This window comes from Anas acuta, chromosome 1, assembly GCF_963932015.1.
Source record: "Anas acuta chromosome 1, bAnaAcu1.1, whole genome shotgun sequence".
NCBI classification, from domain to species: Eukaryota; Metazoa; Chordata; class Aves; order Anseriformes; family Anatidae; genus Anas; species Anas acuta.
The window spans coordinates 136,092,935-136,106,460 of NC_088979.1; the positions used below are offsets into that span (position 1 = coordinate 136,092,935).

Genomic DNA, 13,526 nt, shown 5'->3' on the forward strand with positions numbered 1-13,526 from the left:
CAATTCAGAGTCACACGGAAGGGTTGAGGTGGGAAGGGGCTTCTAGAGGCTGTTTGGCCCAGCCCCTGCTCTAGCAGGGCCACCCAGAGCAGGCTGACCAGGACCAAGTCCTGGTAGCTTTTGATGATCTGCAAGGAAGAGATTCCACAACCTCTCTGGGTTCCTAACATTCAGAGGGAACCTCCTGTCTGCCAGTTTGTGCCCACGGCCTCTTGTCCCCTGACACTGGGCACTGTTGGAGAGAGCCTGGCTCTATCCCTTCAGGTATTTGTAAACATTGATGAGATCTCCCCGAGCCTCCTCTTCACCAGGCTGAACAGTCCCAGCCCTCTCAGCTTCTCCTTGTAGGAGACGTGCTCCAGGTCCTCAGTCATCTTAGTTGCTCTCTGCTGGACTCTTTCTAGTATGTCCATGTGTGTCTTGTACTGGGCAGCTCAGGACTGGACACAGTACTCCAGGTACAGCCAGTACTAAGTGGAAGGGTCACCTCTTGCTCTGATGGTGATCCTTTGGTTCAAAGTGTATGTATAGCAGCCAATAATACCATTAGCCTTCCTAGCAGCAAGGGCACCTTGCTGTCTCAGATACTATTAGAGACTGTTTAGTCCGCAGAACAGGTAGGGTCGTGCGAACAACCATTTATGTGTTGCCACGTTACCATACTGTGGCCTATCATCCACGACACAGACATTGCACCTTATTTTGTGCCACCATGGCACGTGGTGAGGCGGCCATCTGACGGCCATGCCGCCTCAACATCTTACAACAGCTGTACGAGAGGACCACCCAGAGGCTCATCCCCCGTTTCTGACCAGAAGGTTTGTCTCTGGTCAGCCCGTGATCTATTTTTTGTAACAATGCAGAAGGGCGGTGGCCGATCCTAAGCAACCCATTTGAGGATAGAGCTTGAGGCGAGGAGGCCAGCACGCAAACAGGACGACCAGCCGCTTTTTAAGTAAAAAAAAAAAAAAAAAAAAAAAAAAAAAACAAAAAAAACAAAAACAAGCAACCAAACAAGGACCAGGCCGGCGGACGAGGCCCCCTGTGCCGCCGAGCTGAGGCGAGGCAGGACCCGCCCCCGCCCAGCCTCCCCCTGCCCCCGGCGGCCATCACCCGCCCCTCGGCGGGGCCGCCACACCGCCCAATGGGCGCCCGGCAGGAGCCCCGTGACCGACGGGGAGGGCCCGGGGGCGGGGCCGAGCGCCGTGGCGGGTGAGGCCGCGCTGCCCGGGGGCGGCTTGCCTGGGCCGGGCGGGGGGCGGGGGAGGGGGGAGCGGCGGAGGCGCGCGCACGGCGCCGTGGCCGCGTGCTGCTGGCGGGGGGGCGTTGGGCGAAGCCAGCGGGCGCTGAGGGGCGGCCCTGAGGGGCTAGCGCTGCGGAGCGGGGGTGCGGGGGCTCGGGGGAGCCCCGGGAAGGGGAGCCCCGGGGGCAGCTCCGGTGCCGCGGGGGTTGGGTTCAGGGCTGCGAGCGCTCCTCTGAGCCTGCCCGGGACGCTGGGGTGGCGGGGAGGCAGCTGGTGGGGGCTGCAGTGGCGGCGTTGGGCGTTGAGGTGTTTCTTAGAGCCCCTCCGGATCTTCGTGTGCCTCAGAGCTCCGTAAATCCTGCCCGCGTAGGTCTGTCAGCGGTGTAACAGGGCTGACTCCTCGTCATACCTGAGCCTGACCTTCTGATCCGGGCTGCTCCCTTCGTGAGCTCTGCCTGCAGCTTTGGCTCGTCCCGGCAGGCTGCGCTTTGCCTCGGGAGCAGTTAGTCTTCCTGCCAGAGCAACGCTTCTGGCCTGTCAGCTGCACGTTACGAATGCAATTCTTGCCATTTTGCTGCAGCGTTTTAATGGAGCTTTCAGTGTTTTTGGTCACAGTGCTAGAGCACTCGTTTCTGTCAAGTTGTTTAACTGTTTTTGTTCCCAGCTTTGTCTGTTTTCTCTTGCTCTTTGTGCCTCGTTCTGCATGTGCTTCTTCACCTTGCAGTTTGGTTCAGTGTCTCCATATGCATGGCCTGAATGGCAAAGTAACTATTGGTGCCAGTGTGCTGGTATTTTGTTGTTTTCTCTTGGGGGCTGGTGGTGGTGTCAGTTTCTTACCCACTACTACAGGAGGTAGATTGCCGATCAATTTCAAAGAGCCTTTGCAGGGTAGATGCTTGTTGACATGTGCAATAGTGAACTCTATGCTGGTAGGACTTGAAAGCAGAAAACAATTACAGTCGTGTTCAAACAAGTGATGCCTGAATTCTCAATAAATAGTACGTAGAATCATATAACAGAGCCTTTTTCAGAGTCTCTTAAGGAGATTCTTGAAAATGTGATGCCAATTTATTTTACACTATTTTGAAAGGAAGGCTATCAAATAGAGGCGACTAGCATATATGCTGTATACCTCAACCCTGTATACATGCCTTTGTACGTAGCTCTACCAATAATGCCTAGGATAATGTAATCTCTGAATTCTAATTCCTTTTACCTTAAAGCTGAGATGATATTTTATTGCAGCACGTCTGAGGAAGTGTGTGGATTTTGTCCACGCTGGATTTGTACAATGGACATTAAAATAGACTCTGCCACCTTTGGACATTTTTATCCAAATCTTCATTCCAACCATTGCTATAGTTAAGTTGAAGGACTCCTTCTGGTTCGTTTCTGCCTGGATATAGCATCAACTGAAAGCTGAATATACCTGGTGACACATTCATATCTGTGATGCTCACTGATTTTGAGACACATGCCTGGGTGGAAGTCTGAGTGCAGTTTAAGTACTTTTACATTTCAGTACATGCTTCCTGAGAGTTGTCTGCTTCTCTTTAAACTATGTGGACTTTTAGACCAGTTCCTTTATATTTCTTTCCAAGTGACAAAACTACTGCCAGAGGTTGGTGATGAATATATCTTGTCTAGACAATGTTAGCTGTTTACGTGGTGGCAGGCTGATGTTCAGGATGATGATAGCTACATAGACTTGTAGGTGCCAAAATACAATTATGCTATAATGTGTATTTCTGGTCCAGAGGAACAATTGAGTAGCAGTCTTAATGACAGTAACTGGCATTCTCCAAATGTTTACAGAACCGCTAAGACATCTAAGTATCGTGCGTATCTGAGCAGTTGGCTCGATTCCTCCTGGCTTCCTGAAAACCAACTTCCAGGAAGGCTTGCAGCACCAAATGGAAAAAGTTTGTGGTGTGATGGAAACAAGATTTCTGTGAATCTCTAAACTTAAAAGTTCACAATACCTTCATGCCTGTGTTATTTGAGTCCATTGACTGAGATGGTTGTTTCAGTCTGCAGTGGTCTGATAAGCTTGTGTGTTCTGTAATCTGCTGTTGTTGATCTGTGCAGCTTTGGTTATTTTAAACGCCTATATAAGAAAGTTCTTTCTACTTCTGTAAAACTAATTTGATCATAATAACGGAGGAAAAAGATCTTGTTGAACCAATATTAATATTTTTTCAGCTATATTTTTACTTATATACATATTTAAACATATTTATTATTATATAATATAATTATATATAATATATATAGCATATAATTATATACATTTATTTTTAATATATATGTATGTGTGTGTTTGTATTTTTTTTTCCCCCTAGTGTGGGGATTTCAGGTTGCAGACAGGTAAATTTTGAGTCATATAGGCTAAGCCTACCTTAAAGTGGACTATCTAAAATATGTTGCAAGTTGCTTTACAGATGTTTTATTTTAACATCTGTTACGTTTCACCACTTTATTACCTGTAAATTTATAATAATTAAGTACATCAGAATTTAAGGCAGGGGTTGTTTTCCTGTTTTGGTTACCTCACACTTCTAAAGATTTAAGGTGGATGTGCAAGTAGCCATCACTTGTGTTATTAAAAATAAATACTATTAGTTTTAAAGTTGGCTTTAGCTTTCCTGATAATGCCTATTGCAACCTCAGTCTCCTTCCCTTATTCCTAGCATATCCCTTAAGCAATAGTACCTGCTTTTTAGACTTTAGTCTCTAAAAGTGGTACAATTTTTACAGAAAGGAATTAAGTGATTTGTAGTTTTCTTAATGTAGGATAATGTAGAACTTCATAAAATACTATAGGAACCATATTCTTTCTTTCTAAAGAGTTAGATGGACCACTGAAGTATTTTGCTTTTATGAGATAGCAGGCTTCTCCCCTTTACATTGTTCAGTTGGCAGTCTAATTTTTGGAATAACTGAAATTAATGTTGTGGTTTCTGCTCTGTTTCAATAAAGCCAAGGCTTAAGAAGGTGAATTTGATTGCAAGGTATGTTTTTATGAGGAGAATTGGATATCCATAAATTTACTATTAAGCAATCATAGAAGACTGTCTGAAGTAAATAAATAAAATAATAAAGTGATTTTTTTATTATTATTGATTTATACTTACTTGTTTGTTACAGTGGTGTTGGATATTCTTAAAAAGATTTTAGGAGTTGCATTTTTTTATAGACCTCTCCTGCAGTTTTTCATAAACTGGTGGTAGGTTCTGTCAGCCTTGTCTTGCTTACATATATAAGGCAAATATTTCATTGATCATATAGTTATGGATATTGTCTAGTAAACTTTTCAAGCCTTTGAACAGGAATGGGCATAATATTTGTAAAGGTATTTTTGATTCCCAGAAACAAAAAACATGTTTCTAATGCCTGTATTATTTTGAGCAGATTTTATACTCCCACTAAAACACCATATGCTGAACAGTTTCAAGAAAAAAAGCAATTTTTATTATTTGTCCTTAAAGTGATCACAATTCAGTGTTTGTATGTATTTTGGCTAACAATCTGAAAATGATTTGAGTTTAAATGGCCAACTTCAGTTACTATAAAATAAAACTTCTGTCATGTTTGCATGAAGTTCTAAACCTCTAGGAAAATCAAGCATGCCCAAATTATTGTGCTAATTTAGTAATAATAAAAAATAATAATCTAAAATCTCAGCTAGTATATGGAACACTGGGTTTAAAAACTTCCAGCTACTGAAAATGAGAGAGTTGCAAAAATAACAGAATTTAATCCTAACACTAGCAACTCTGATAAGTTTTAAAATGTAGTTTTCATCTATTTCGTAGTTTCTTGATAAAAAGAACCTAATCTGAATCTTCTAGCTAATTTCCGTGAATCTCATCTGATAACATATGGCATGTTAATACTCTGATACTACGTTTTCAGGTGCAGTGAAATTCAGGTGCAGAAAGTTGGGTCTTGTCCAATTCTTCTACCTTTAAACTCCCAGGAATGGTACCTCTTACCTTAGTGCAATCCTTCTAGAAACGATGGCAGTTCTTCGTGCGCTTATGTAAACTATTCTTAGGTGATTATGCTATAATGTGTTTTTGTTGTTTTCTGTTTTTCTTTAGAAAAAGGTAATTATTATGCTGGTGGCAAGGGTGGTTCTGAATTTTGACTCTTGGTTCTGTTCTTCCCTTTGTATTATAAAGGAGGACAACTTTTACTGGAGAGTAGATTGCTTGTAGTTCATGGAATACAACTGGAAACTGGCAAAAAGGGCTGATAAAATGGTTTATTATTATTTGGAAACAAAGGAAATAGAGTGCAAACATATATTAAGGCACAAAACATCCAAAAAGCAAATTCTTCCAGTTAGGGAAAACTATGAATTTCAAGGCTATGACCTCAAATGTTTTACTCAACTGTTGCTTTTGCTTCAGCGAATGACTTACAGAGGGACTTGATGTGAAGTGTCATTTCTATAAAAGCAGTTTGCAGTGGCATTATCAATATTGAAAGTACCAATGTTTGATTATGCTTATTGGTTGTTTTTTGATTTTTGTACATAATGAAGAATCATAATTATTGTTATAAATGAAGATACAACTCAATCTGAATTTAGTAATATTTATAAAAGGCAAGTAAACAGCACTGGGTGCATGGGGAGTCTATGTTCTACCAACACGCAAACACAAACATTGAACTTTCTAAATATACAGAACACTGCTTTTATATACTACACCTGAGTATGCCTATACATATATACAATCAGAAAAGGTATCAGTTGAAACATAAACATGGCAGAGTTTTAAAAGGTAAGTGTTTACAAACAATCCTTTAAATCTATTACTATTAATGTCCACGACTGGGGGAGCATAGTTGGAGTTGGTAATCCTGGTTGAAGTGCTCCCTTATCTTCCATGATTTCATTAATTTTTTCTCAGATCATATAACAGTCTTCATTTTCCTATTTTTCCTGGATCAAAGGAAAACATATCCATCCCCTTTCAAGGCCAGTAGGGGTCAAAAGGCACATCAAGGTCACCAGGGGGCAGAACAGCAAAGGCCTGTGATGGCAGTAGCAGCTGGGGGGGGGGTCAATGGCATAGCAGAAGGATGGGTGGACGAGCCTGCAGCTCCCTCGCTGTCTGGCAAACCACACGTTTCTGACTGTGGTCCCACATGGCTCTTTAAGGCCTCAGAGACTGCTCGCCAGGTGCCAAGCAATCCTACCACAACCTTGTCATTTTTAGTTGCAGAGTCCCACACCCTGCGCCTATTTCCAGCGACTTTCTGTACAAGCTTCTTTGGGCAGTTTGCTGAGTTTGGCTGAACCTATCTTCATGAGGCGATCAATGTCCCTGTTCCTGTCCTGGTCTCTGTTCTGTTAGCCTGTCCCTATTCATTCCTTCTTTCTACTTCTTTATTGATGACATAATTTCATTATGTTGCCTTTTTATCTTGAGGACAGTCTCCCCTCTTATACCCTTCTCCCCACAGCAGTCCTTTTCAAAAACAACTTTTCATTGGTCAAACAACTTTGCCTGGCAGCATCAAACACCCAGAAACTTCCATGCCTTAATGGCTGGAGAACAAGCAAACCGAGACAGCATGGCATCTCCTGAATCACCCTTCTCTGTTCCCTCTAAACTCTTTACATTCCTGATGGCCTCATCCTTAAGAGTCTGATGTTATCATCAACCATGGGGCTTGCCGACCCCCATGGCCACACTCCCACATCTCTCCCTTCTTTATTAATATCAACCATCTTCTTGACACGAATTATTACTCCATTTATCACATTATGAAGTACTGCATTCTTAAGAGTGTTTAGCCTTTTAGCCATTTTATTCACAAAAATAGCACAGGACAAGGTAGTATAGTCTCTTTGTCTGAATAGAAGCAGAAAAATATAGTTTAACACCATCTGTTTCAGCCAGATAAATGTGTACAAATTATAATAAAGAATTTAGAGGACACATATATTCTATTTTGCTTTTAGGCTCATCTGAAAACAAATTGAACACGAATGCATTTTACTTATTCATGAAGTTAGTGGTAACTAACTAGTTAGGACTTTTGGTCTTCATTTTTATTGGGGTGTTAATTTCATTCCTCTCCTTGTACATGTTCTGCTTCCTGAAAGCAATGCAGGGATGGATACATCTAAACCCAGGTAATAACATTACTGGCTATGGGGTGCCAGAATTTCAGAAGAACAATGTGATGTAAAATTTCTGATACGGATTTCACACTTAACTTCAATGTGAGTATTATGAACACTCATTGGTGCAACTCTTAGTGAGCAGAAGGGGATGACAAATAATTGCTCTGAGCCATGGACATTACAGAGAAATAACTGCTGTAGGTTCCCTGATATTATTTGGGCCTTTTCATAGCTTACAGAGGTGGATCTGTCAAGTATTACCTGCTGAGCCTGGGTACAGAAGTATAGGGTATGACTGTTACATTCTGTAAAGGAGTTTTACATATATGTATTTTAAAGTAGTAATTGCTCTGAGATTGCCCTGTGCCTTCATCAAGTGTAGTATATGCTTACAGATCATGGCATGTAGATGCCTGCTACGCAGGAAGAATTGAGCTCCTCAATTCTCTGGAAACTTCAACAGATAAATGGGGTTGCTTCTGGTTTTAGGTCAGCATCCAAGGGGAGCAGTAACATCAGGGCAAAATGATTCTGAAGTAATTGTGATTGTATAAACTTCTCCCAGTTTGGTTCATTGGTATATGGTAAAGCATTAGGGAAACTATAAAGGAGAAAAATGTATTACGTGTTTCAATGTATTGCACTTGCCTTCTACCACAATGCAGGTGAGCTGTCTAATTTTCAAAATGGATTATGGAGCTAACATAACAGCTACAGAGTTCTCTTCAGCTGTTCCATGAGTGAGAATGGAGTTCAGTTTTCAGTTTGTTGTGGCAGAATCTGTGCTTTTTGTCACTGTTTCCAGTAGGCTTTGCTAATGTTTTTTCCATTAGTGCTGTTAATGATGATTCTATGAAATGTAAAATAAATAATAAAATAAGTTAGATAAAAATAAATTTATTTGTTAAGTCAGTGACCTTACAAATGGCTAATCATTGGCATTCTCATTAAAGCTTATGGGATCACTCATCTGAGTCTATATCCTGCAAAAACTTTTCTATAATTTACCTTTTACAGTCCGTAAAGGTATGAGAAAGCATCAAGTCCTTGTGCTTGTCCAGATCCTGCTCTGAAAAATGGTTAAGGGATTCAAAGCTTTCTGAGATGATTATTTATTTCTGAGGCTCATTAGCTTTTTCTAATATAATGATGAAAATGTCAGTTATTTAAAATCAGATAAATACTACTGCAAACATACATGGTAAACTTGGTCAAGTTTAAAAGTAAAATTTTGATACCTTTGACTATGATTGTAGATGTTTTGAAGTGTAAATAGCTAGAGAGAATATTAATATTGTGTGCATTTAAAAAAAAAAAAAGTAGTTGTTCTGATCATGATAACAACACAATTCTAGAAGATATTTTCCCCCTGCCATTAAATAACACGCAAAACCAAAGAATTACATTAGTTTACAAATATAATCATGATTATTGTCTATAGTGTTAACCTATATCTAATTTTAAACTATAATCTTTTTTGAACTATAGCTGTTCAAACATTTCTTGAGTCAGTGCTCCCATGGTCTTGAATTATTTTTAATAATCTTATTTATTTAAATCTCTTGCTTTTCTCCAAATCTGTATCAAACACAAGTTTTGTTTATGGAATAGAACGAAGAATTTGATATTGCTGTTTTGCAACTATATTACCTTCATAAAGTCATAACAGTATGATATGATTTTATAATTAGATTTCCAAGTTGGGTTGTTGAGACAGGTCTTTATCTTCTTGTAGGTATGCTTTTTGCCTTGTTTGGTACAGCACCTTTTATTTATTTATCTATTATACTTTATTTTTTCACTGTAAAATTTTATTTTTTAATAATAATAAAAAAAACTGCCTGGATTTCAGAAAGGCATTATTTTTTACCTGATGTCTTTGAAAGTCATTTTGTATTCTCTGTCCACATTAAGATTTGTGATTACTGTATCATAAGTCATAAGAAACTGGAAATAAAGAGTTTGATCTGTGATGTGGCCAGTGACAGTCTTGTTTAGTTGAAGAACTCCAGGTACACCTGATGTAGAATTTAGGAGTTTCAGTTGCTTTTATATTCTAACAACAACAAAAAAGGAGGATGACATTTTTAAGACTTTTTTTTTTTTTTTTTTTGTAAAGGGAAAAAAAAGATAAGAATCCTGGGTTCTCAGACATAAGTATGAGGTAAGGGAAAAATACACTGCGTGGTCTTTGGTGGTCAGTTAAAGTTAAAAGGACAGTTGGTGTCCCTTTGAAATTTGATTTATGTCTTTCTGCTCTTTAGAAGCCTTCGGTTTAAGTTGTCCATTTCAGTAAATAGTGGCTACTCTTAACTCAAATGCGGAAAGTGAATTTAATCCCCTGCTCCATTTAAATGCAGAGCAAAACAGGTTGTTTAACCTACTCTGAAAGCAATCTATTTATTTTTTTATTTTTAATAAAAAAGTAACTCATCTTCATTTGAGAAGCAGAATGTAGCAACCCATTGTGGCAACTTCAGAAACAATTTGAACTCAGTATACAAGATTATGGAGGGACTTTCTATAACAACCTTACACGCTTTAAAATCAGAATGTTGTAAATATTTTTTTTGCCTCCTTTCCTAGGGATAATGTTCAAGTGGAATCACTGAAGACAAGACAGATCTTTGTTCCACTGATACGTTGTTGAAGTTTGTGTCATATTGTGTGCAAAGTTAGGGGGGAAGCAGGTGTCAGAAAACTATCCTAATGTTATGCTTGTTTTCTCAGTAATAATAAAGCCTAGGAATCTAAATGCATTGAATACAGACCTTCTGGAAAACAAAATAAAACTGCTACCGGCAGAAATAGGTAACTAATGACCGAGGTCAGTAGCAGAGGGGGAATGAAGTCAAAAACTTTTGAGTAGTACACCTTACAACCCTGTTTGCATGTTATATTTCACAAATTGAGAAGTTTCCCAATGGTTTGTGCAAGAGCCTGTCAGTGTCTTTAGCAACATGTGTCTCTGCTAAGTCTGGCAGCAGATTCTTTGTTGTGGTGTTAGGCTGCTGGTCAGTCTGGACAGAAGGAAAGTGGTCAACAGGTAGTGTCACTGCTGCAGTTGTGGCTTTTTCTCATGCTGTCTCTCTCTCGGGAGTTTGCCCAACAGGTGAGCATCACATCCAGTTTCAGTTGTATGTACTCAGGCTGTATATGTGGGCGTTATTTTTCCAACTGTCCCCTGCAGTAGAAGAAGGGAGTGAAAGGTGGCTGATTAAACATGCATGCTTGTGTGTGTTGGGCAGCGATAGGCAGGCATGTAGTGGCCTGCTTCTGTTAGTCAGATGTGTTATCTGCAGGATACGGTCATTAATAAGCTGTGAAAAACAGCGTAACTGATTTAAGTTCCTGTGTATCATGCTTCATCAGCTGCTTCCTGTAGGTGTTTGATCACAGGCCATTGAAAGTCACATGAAGGCTGTGCTACAACAGGTGTAGCTCATTTTTAAAAGACACTCATACTGAGTGATATATAAAGTTTTTAGGTGTTAAGAGATGAATGCTTATGAGGAGATATTTATTAGAAGACATCATCTGCTATAATAGTTGCTGAGATTTATATTCAGAGCACCGCCTAGATCAGAACAGTGAATTTGGATGTTAGTGTTATCTTTGTGAATTACTGTGTGTGAGAGAGTAGGTAGTAACAGTGATAGATGAGGTTGATTAATTAAGTTAAGCTTCTTATGATGCATGAAAATGAAATTTGAAGATTTGAAAAATACCAAAGGCTTGGAAGTGGCTTTTGTGATTCTAGGCTGTTGCAGATAATTGAGGGACCAAACTAATTTTAGCTTCAAATAGGAGACATGAAAATAGTAGTGGTTCATTGATAGTTAATTCTTCTCTATACCATCAAAAACTAGCTTTTTCCACAAGGACAAATAGCAGTGGCAGTGCTTTTCTGTTAATATTTCTGAAAAATCTCTGACGTGGTTTCCACCATCTAGATGTTGTTTAGTGATTATTCTAGAGGTTATTTAGTGATGTGACAATGAGTCCTTAGCTAGGTCAGATTGAGGAAATTACTGTTTGGCAAATGAGGTGTTGAACCATGCTGCTGAGGCAAGAGCCTACTTTTATTTTAATCATAAGAATTATTTGACTCTCAATTATATTTGACCACAATAAATTGTAGGGAGAAGAATAAGAGCAAATCTGTTTTCATTATTTTAATTGCAGCTGAAGTCTGCATAGAATGGGGAGATACCAATAAGTACATATCAATTTAGGAAAATGTTGATTGTAGCTCGATTTATTTGAAATGTGTTATCTAGTACTGTGAAAAGGTTTCTGTTAGCTTGCAAATAAATACAGTATCATATCAACTGTTTTGAAGTCATTTTGTGTCTCTTTAAGGTATTTGAATACTGTGAGTGTAGGTAAAAGATACTCAAAATTCTGTGTACTGTTGTCAAAACTTGGTCTCATAGTTCTTTCCAGTTGAATTTTTCCTCATGAAATGTTTGCCAAAATGCGCTGCTAGGATTGATTTCATTTATCTTGAGTTGGGGTTTGAGGGAAGGCTGGAGTTGCGTTACTTTAAATTTTAATATGCTTTTATGTTAAATATGCCTTATGTTCTCTTATGCATTTTATTTATTGCTGAGCATAGAACAATTTTTTTTTTTTTAAAGTTTCTGGGGAACAGAGACCTACAGTCAACTTCTTTGCACTAGGTTTATCCTTTTTTTTTCAAAACTTTAAAAACACTTTCCTGTGTTACAGTACATGAGTTCAGTACGTGTGTATAGAGAGAAATAAACTGGAAATCCTGTCTCTGAGGATTGGAATCCAGTGTAGTTTTAGATGGAAAATGAAATATTCTAGTATACACTTGCCAGTTAAGCTTTTAACAGGACTTTCCATGGGTGCAACTTCTGAAATGGAAATAATGTAGAGTTTCTAAAGACTTTTCCATGTGATATACATGCCATAGTTGACTTGCATACAGTTTTGTAAGCTGCTGAAGCAAAAAAATTTGTATCTTGGCATGACTGACTATAGATTAAAGGGAAATCACACACAGTTTGAAGTGCTGGTTATCAGTGAAGCCCTGTGATACGTGCTGCTGATGGGTGTTTAAGTTTTTGTCCTGTTTCTGTCTGTTATGTGGGAAACTTTAAATAGTTTCATTTACGCCTTTTTTTTTTTTTTCTGGACATTTTCTTCAATACTTGGCTAGAGCTAATTTAGTAATGTTGTAAAATAACTGCAGAAAGGATCTCAGAAAACGAATGTAGAAATACTTTTGTTTAAAAGTTACAGCCCATTCAAAAATGATCCATACAGAAATGTAATATGAATATGGTGCATGGCAAGATGAGATACTGAAACTCCATGATCAGATTAGTTTTATTATTAGAAGATTAAAAAAAAAATTAGGATTTTTCTGAATACTTTTTCATTATTAAGTTATGTAATCTAGCTATCTAACTATCCTGAAGGTATATGAGATTTGATGAGGTGCATGGGTGATACACATGCGTGAACTGCTTTTATTGTCTATCAAAAGGCCTGGCTTGTCCTTTGTTGGGGTGAAAAAGGCAAGTACTGGTACAAGAAACATGTTTCCTTTAAAATGAGATGAGACAGGAATTAACGTGCTTGAAAATCTCAGATCTATTTTTGAAAACTATTACATTTAAATTGTCTGTATGCCCTGAATACAACCTCTGCCCACCTCCACACTCCCCTCCAAACATGCACATATATTGCCCCAGTGGTACATGCACAGTTGAACAGACAAAATGTTTTTTAATTATCATTGAATAAATATGTAAAGGCTTTATATTTTCAGCATACAGTTTTACGTCAGTCACATTTGAAAGGGGCCAAGATAAAACTGTTAGACAATGAGCTTACAGTAAAAATCTTTTTAAAAAGTATTCAAAAAGTGTAGAGATACTGATCTTTCATTTTATTTTAATGTATCACTTTAAGATGGATTAAAGAAGTTAATTTATCCAGTTAGACACCCAAGCGATTTTTCTTAAAAAAAAAAAAAAAAAAAAAAAAAAAAGGAAAAAATAGCATTAACATGTTTTTATTTTGAAGGATCATCATCAGGTATCAGCTATGCTTAAATTGTTCATACATATATTTTCTTAAAGTGTAAAATAGATAGATTACAGTGTC

General features: G+C 38.6%; 1 protein-coding gene across 10 annotated transcripts in view; it reads left to right on the forward strand.

Annotated features, from left to right (window-relative positions):
• The first annotated feature begins 1,127 nt into the window (after nucleotides 1–1,127).
• Nucleotides 1,128–13,526, forward strand: part of CCDC91 (coiled-coil domain containing 91) — a 169,231-nt gene continuing 156,832 nt past the window's right edge. For 2 of the 10 annotated variants that reach the window (XM_068658967.1, XM_068659146.1), the window contains exon 1: nucleotides 1,132–1,212. The gene's annotated coding sequence lies outside the window, so the exon portion shown is untranslated. Of the gene's footprint in view, nucleotides 1,213–1,313; nucleotides 1,610–13,526 lie in introns of those variants that run through there. The other 8 variants (XM_068658975.1, XM_068658958.1, XM_068658948.1 and 5 more) reach the window with 7 other exon arrangements.